This window comes from Podarcis muralis, chromosome 14 (assembly GCF_964188315.1).
Source record: "Podarcis muralis chromosome 14, rPodMur119.hap1.1, whole genome shotgun sequence".
Classification (NCBI taxonomy): domain Eukaryota; kingdom Metazoa; phylum Chordata; class Lepidosauria; order Squamata; family Lacertidae; genus Podarcis; species Podarcis muralis.
The window spans coordinates 55,066,407-55,073,952 of NC_135668.1; positions in this window are offsets into that span (position 1 = coordinate 55,066,407).

The window sequence follows — 7,546 nt, forward strand, 5'->3', positions numbered from 1 at the left end:
CCCACGATATGTCCCTGTCCTGAAGGGGTCACTGCAGAGGCCCATGTGATGGTGGAGCCCCCATGGAGAGAGTCTCGTGCCTTTTACTGGCCTTGTCTTCATCTGACTCCTTGGGAAGGTGGCGTTTGGTGATGTGGCTCTTTCACGCTAGGCAGGTGCCAACTTCACCGTTGGTACAGTGGGAAGGAAGATCCTATTCAGCCTGCAGTAAATTCCCGTGAAAGGCAAAAGCAGCTGATGCAAGTATAATTTCCATTCAATGGGACTGCCACAATATCCTCTCCCCCGCCGCAGCTCGATGCTTTTCGCTGTCCTCTCTCTCTGCCTTCAGCCTTCGTTTTCCGCCCAAAGATTCCTCGGTTTGGCGCAGGGTAGGGCCGCCCATGCACAGAGGAGTCCCATGACCATGAGACGCTGTGCGCTCAGTTGCCGCGAGGAGCGGAAGGTGCCCAGATGGGGAAAGTGAGGTGGCACCTTCTTCCCACGGCGTCGCGGGAGTTTGCTGCCTCTTCTGGCCTCGCCCTAAAAGCCGAGGGGGGAAGCGGTCCTAGGCGGGATGAAAGTGGCCTGTCTCGACTGTTTATCCGGCAATTATAAGTACATCAGTGGTGCCTACGGGGGCTGGTTGCCATAGTTACAATAGGATTTGAAGGACCATCATTTGGTCCTGGCCTCAGCCAATCAGGGTGAGGAGCCAAAGCTGCAGTATAAAGTAAAGATTGCCATCGTCTTCCAGCCAGTCCGTGGCCATGAAAGGCAAAGAGGCTCCCAGAGTGCTGGGAAGTGTTCCGGATGGGTCCTGTCATGGCGGACGGCGGAAGAACCAGCAGGAGGCCGGCGCTGCGCAGACAGCAGGTGAGACAATGGAGGCCCTTCCTCGGCCGCCATTGACGGCTCCTTCTTTCGCCATCGCCCCTCGGCCGCCCCGTCCCGCCCTGGGCCACCGCAAGCCGCCACCCCGCCTTGCCCCACGAAACAAGAATAAACGGCGGACAAAGGAAACCGGGATGGGGAAATATGGAGCTCCTCTCTCTGGGTTGCCTTTGTGGGCCTTTCAGATCGCATTTCGCAAAGCCAGCTCATTAGAAGCCCCCAGCTGGGCTCCTGCAGAGCGAGGTTAACGCCCCACGGCTGCCACCCACTGGCCCCTCCCCCCCGCAGGGCCACCATTTGCCGCAAAGCCACTCCGGCTCGGGAGGCGCCTTTCTCGGCAGGGGTGGGTGGGGGGAGCGCTGTGCCCAAATTTGCCGCCCTCCCCAGCCCCTTTCCTGGAGGTAATGTCCAAAGGCCTGCTTGGAGATCAAAGCCCCCAAGGGTTGTGGCAGGGTTGTGTGTTTGCTATTGTGATGGTGGGGGGAGGAGGGGGAGGGGGCGCTGGGTGACAGCGTCAGGAGGGCGGGGGGCGCGGAGGGAGCTCACCACTGTCCCCACTGCCACCACCACGCTTGTGAATGTCTTGGCACTAACATGACCCGCCTTGCACGATGGACACGGCAGGGAACGAAGCCTGGTGGGGAGAGGAAGAGGGGCTCCAAACTTCTCCAAACTAACACAGGGTGGTGGTGGGGTGTGTGTGTGAAAAGCAGAATTGCTGGAATCTGAGATCTGCCTGTCGGTCAGCTGCTCCCAGCAGGAGGCTCTGAGCACCTTGTGAACAGTCCAGCGGCTCTTGTCCTTGTCTGAAGCTCACAGAGGCTTTCTTTGCCAGTCTGGTGGAGACGACAGGCTGTCATTTTTCCTCCCCAAACCATGTGGCTGTGGGCTTAGGAGGAGGTGGGCACAAACTCTTTCCCACCTGATGGAAATAGTGCCCAGCAATTTCTCTCCTTCTGCCGGATGTGAAAGCCGCCCGCCATGTATCTTGGATGGGGAGGAATCTCACAGATGGCAAAGGGAACGCCGTTGCGTCCCCTTCAAAGGGACATTCTAGGGCGATTGTTGCATTATTAGGTGAACTCAAAGAAGAAAATCTTTTAATCCACTGTGGCTAATCCAGTCTACTTTTGTTGGCCATGACACATTCAGCCCCAACAAAAGGTGCTTCAGGGTCGACACCGGCATACATAATGCATTTGTAACCCGGCTGCTCTGCTGTCGCAGCGGCAGATTGACAGGCTCCCCCCCCCGCCTCCACCGCCCCCTGGGGCTGGGACAGAGGCGCCGCCAAACTTTTATCAAGTTTTCATCTCTCGTTCCAAAGAGCTTTGCTTGGTGTGTGCAAGGAAATGAAGGACGCAGGGGGAATCGGCACCTCGCTTAAAGCGGAGTCCTCTCTCCCGCTGGGCTTGGCTGGAGCGCTCGAGGGTGGGCAGAGTGGGGCCCACATTGCCTTTTGCAGGAGCCGCCAACAGCTGGGAGAGGAGCCAGGGGGCCTTGCCCAAAAGGGACCCTGGGATCTTGCCACTGGTGCCGTCAAAAGTCCAGCAGCCCCTTCCTCGCCGTCACTGCAGGGGGAGGCTGCCCATTCCCTGCCAAGCGCAGCACCACAGGCCTTCAGCACCAAAAGGATTCAGGACACAGAGCAAGCACATTTTGGGCAGGGTGGGGGTAGGTGATAGTTGAGGGGGCTGCTGATCGGATTAAGCAGGGTGGGGGTGTTCACAGCCTGCGACCTGCCCCTCCTGGTCACTTGGGTCCCCCTGCCCCCCTTAAGCCACGAGGAAGTGCCATGGGCTGTGTGCGGCTTCAGAGTGGGCAGGAATAGGGCGGCACAGTCTGTCCTTCCAAAGGAAAGGGGCAGCTGCATCTTCCCTGGCAAGGGCTCAGGAGAGGGCAGGGAAGATGGTCCTGGGAAGAAATGTGAAAAGGGGGTGGGAAGAGGGAGAGCCTGCAACCCCCCCCCCCCCCGAGGCTGAGAGGAGGTATGAGGGGCAGAAGGAAGGCTGGAGAGCTCAGCTGAGCAGCAGAGGGAGCTTCTTGGTACCAAGGGTGCTTTCACTATGTTTGCTGTACCTTAAATGCTACCAGATTTTATTACAGCAGACGAAGCTGTTCTCAACCTGTGGGTCCCCAGATGTTGTTGGACTAAAATTCCCATCATCCCTGATCTCTGGCCTTGCTAGCTAGGAGTGATGGGAGTTGTAGTTGAACAACATCTGGGGACCCACAGGGTGAGAAAGGCTGCAGCAAGAGGCTTTTGGAGGTCCATTTCACCAGAGGAATATCATCATCATCATTTTATTTGTATGTCGCCTTCTCACAGTTAAAACAATGCTCAAGGCGGCTTACAACATGATGAGATTTACATAACGACCAAGATAACAAAAGTCATAAGCAATAAATAAAACACATCCAAAGGCACACAACCAAATGGAAAACATTTCCACATAAATCATAAAATCCAAAACTAAAAAAACATTAATATTAATAACAATTTAAAATGACATAGAGAAAAAATACATGCAGATGTGGATGGCTCCCAGCCAGGAGGGCTCTGCTGTGGCTCCACAGCTGGGAGCTGCAATCCTCCTGAATCGCAGCGGCTGGAAAGCGCTGGAAGGGAGAGGGGAGTTGGGCTCAGGTCCTGCGCTGGGACTTCTGGTTGAGAACAGGATGCTGGGCGAGGTGAGCCATGGGCCTGATCCAGCTGCAGGCTCTCCTTCTGTTCTTAGGCACAAAGTGTTACTCTCAATGGCAGGTAAATATGATTAATATCAATATTCAATTCACACCCCACCATTGCTCCCAAAGGAGTCCAGGGCAGTCAACATAGAACTGGAAACCTCCTAAAAACTTCAGAACGTTCACTTTTCTCCCCACCAATGATTTCAGGGTTGCCAGGATCAGTATCTCTCAGCCATCAAACGCATCTCTCTCGTCCCAGCAGCGCTTTCAGGGCCAGTGACAAAGACATTATTTGGAGGTGGGGGGCATCCCACAGACACCCCCCTAACTGTGGGGGTGCTGCTGCTACTGTGCAAAGTGCCCCCCTGCCCGTGTGCAAGATTTGGGCTTAGTGGGCTGACTTGTTTTGCTTACACTAGGATCTCTTCAATTTTAAATGCATGAGTACGAAGTATCTCTAAATAGCTATGAGGTGAGAAGGTGCCTCAGGATGAGGCCTGGCCATCCTGGCCTTCTTTTGAAGCTGCCCCCACCCCGATTCTGTAGAACGCTGCTTGGTTTTGCTCCCACATTTCTCTGTGTGCATGAATGCCCCCCACCAGCACAGGTTGGTGAGGAAGTTCCTGTGAACCTTCTGTCTCCCCGCTCCTTTGACCTTGCATGGGTATCCTTGTATAGCCCAAATCTCTTGCACTGCTGCTGATGCCAAGGGGCACTGATTTATGGGGTAGGGGAGCCACTGAAGGGCACAGTGGCTTCTTGCTCTTTTCAGTGTTTGGGGAGGGGAGACAGGTGGGTTAATGCTGTGCAGAAAGGGGCTGGGAACAGATCTAGTGTATTTCCAAGATGTTCCCAAAGGGCTGGCAGGGCTTGTGATGGGTGATGCCACAAATGATGATGTAGAAGGGCACCAAGGCAGTCCAGCCGCCACACTTGCCAGGGATCTGTGGCCCACGGAGACAGACATTGCAAGTCTACCTCCCGGTCAAGGCGCTCAGAGGTGTTTTGGAGACTAATAAAGAATAACTGAGGCGATCTGTTATTTAAACAGACTTTTATTGTTTATTGTTTGGATTTCTATCACGTTTCCTCTGAGCAGCTACAGGTGGTGCACGTGGTCCCCTCTGCAACGTTTTAACCTCACAAGAACCCTGAAAGGTAAGTCAGGCAGAGGGAGGCAGTGACCAGGCCAACGTCCCCCACTGTGCTTTGATAGCTGGGCGGGGAATCCGAACCCTGGTCTCCCAGGTCCTGGTCCAACACACTGCTATAGCGCACAGTCTCTGTGACCTCTCCATCTGTCTCTGCTGTGTGCTGGGGATCTGCTGAAGCTGCTGGGTGGAAGGGAGATGCTTAGAAAATGCTTTTAAATGTCCTGGGAGAAGAGGAAAGTGTCTGGCCGCCGTGGCATCACTGTTGGTCCCACCCCCCACCTTGCCCCTCTTTGCACCTTGGGGCAAATGGGCCCTTGGAGGGCCTCTGCAGCAGACCTTCATGTCTGCATGGGCAACTGGAGAGAGAGAGAAGCCACACACCGTTTAGGATTTTCTCTGTAGGCGAAACTCATCACCTGGAATGGAGCCCACAAAAGAACCTGCAGCCTGTGCTGGGTTGGGGTCATGGGGTCCTTTCCCCCCGGCTGAAGGAGGCCGATTGTTTTCAGAGACATGAACCCCCCCCCCAACCCTTCGCTGCAGGTATGCAAGAGGACAGCTTCTCTTAAGGTAATAGCAATCTTTGTATTTAATTATTTGTAAGCTGCTCTTTCATGATGAATGTGACCTGGTCAATGCAATAAAACCAGTAAAAACGTCACTAGCATTTCAAGGAATGGATTGGTGCAGTGGCACCTTGGTTCTCAAACTTTTTTTAAAAAATACATTTTTATATGCTTTTTTAACATATCATTTCCAACAGTCATATAACATAACTTTTCATCTTATACAATGTTTTAGACTTCCATCCACACCTCTGATGATTTTTCGTTCTTTATCACTTATTCTGCACTTCTTAATTTCACTATTACTCTTAATTGTCATTAACTAATAATTCTCATAGTCTTCCTTGCAATATTTTGAATATTCCTCCTTACAAAACTTCTTGCAGTCCTACTAGCGTAATCTGTTCAGTACAATTACTTTCCAAATAGTTTGTGTATTTACTCCAGTCTTCTAAGAATCTCTGATCCCCCAGGTTTTGAATCCTTCCAGTTAATTTATCAAGTTCTGCATAGTCCATCAATTTCATCTTCCATTCTTCTTTCGTTAAACTTAATCCGTTCCGGGAGTTCCTTCGACTCCTGAAACCGTTCGAAAACCGAGGCGTGGCTTCCTATTGGCTGCAGGAGCTTCAGCGGAAGTTGCGTCGGATGTTTGGCTTCCGAAAAATGTTTGCAAACTGGAACACTTATGGGTTTGCGGTGTTTGGGAGCCGATTTGTTTGGGAGCCAAGCCGTTTGAGTCCCAAGGCACCACTGTACAGAAAAAGCTCACATTCCGATGGTCTGTGTTAACAGCACAGTTTTTAGATCTCGAAGGAAGCGGGCAGTGCCTCCCGCTGGACTTGAGGGGTGCAGGTGCCCCCCCACGCCCCCCACCCACTTCAGATGGGCTGGGTGCTGCCTCCTGCCAGCAGCCATCTACCATCACGCGAGAGGCAGCGGACCTGGGAGACCCGGGTTCAGATTCCCCACTCGGCCAGTGCTTTCCCCCCAGGGGTGCTCAAGAGCACGCAGTAGTGGCACCTCGTTGTTGTTAATAAGATTGGCACTCACTGTACTGGCACCTATTTTGCCAGAGAAAAGCTCGGCCATTGGGCGCAGGGGGTGACCTTGGGGACAGTGCCTGCCTCTCAGCCCAGCTTACCTCACAGGGTTGTTGTGAGGGTGAAACAGGAAGAACAACATGCATGCAACCTGGAGCTCCTTGGAGAAAAAGGTGGGAAGTGCAGTATATAGCCATGGCCTGTCTGCCATTTTCATAGGAAAGTGGGGCTTTTGCTGGGTGCTACAGTCCCACAGCTGGGGGATTCTCAGGCAGAGGATTGTGCTAGTACAGCAGAACTGTACTAGCAAATTTACACTCCCAATTATTTGTGCTGGCCTGTAATCATGTGTAGAATGCAGCTCGCTTTGTGTCTCTCTGTGTGTGTAATGTACTGCTGTATCATAGAAATATACCATAGTGGTTTACAACAATTTTATATTATTTTTATTTTTTACAACAATTTTAAACCTGACAGCAAAATCATAAAAGGTTGATGGCAAGGGGAAGCCAAAAACGAAAGGTTCCCACAGTTGGCTTCTCCTGCAAGGTGGTCTTCCATCCTTGCGTTGGATCAGCGGGAGGGTGGAGCACAGTCCGAGATGTCACTTTATTTACTTATTGAATTTATATAGCGCCCAGAGGTCTCAGGGCGCTTCACTTGTGTGACGCAGGCCCAGAAATCCCTCAGGGGGAGATGGAGGGGGAGAGTCTTCAGGCGCTTCCTGTGTTTGCTGGACAAGCTTGCGGAAGCTGATTGAGTTGGGCCAGGTGACCCTCCCAACTCCATGATTCTCCTATGATGAAGGCGTGTGTGTGTCAGCCTGGCCACATGGGCCTCCGTGCCGCAGTGTGGATGGGGCTGGCTTGTTCCTTGGCTTGTGTGAACAGGCAGAGTTTCAGCTCACCAGTTTTTTGAACTCTGCTGAATGGTGGCTAACAGATTGAGGTTGAATCCTGACAAGACAGAAGTACTGTTTTGGGGGGACAGGGGGTGGGCAGGTGTGGGGGACTCCCAGGTCCTGAATGGGGCAACTGTGCCCCTGAAGGACCAGGCGTGCAGCCTGGGAGTCAATTTGGACTCACAGCCGTCCATGGAGGCGCAGGTCAATTCTGCGTCCAGGGCAGCTGTTTATCAGCTCCATCTGGTGTGCAGGCTGCCCATAGACTGCCCCGCCAGAGTGGTGCATGCTCTAGTTATCTCTCTCTTGGACTACTGC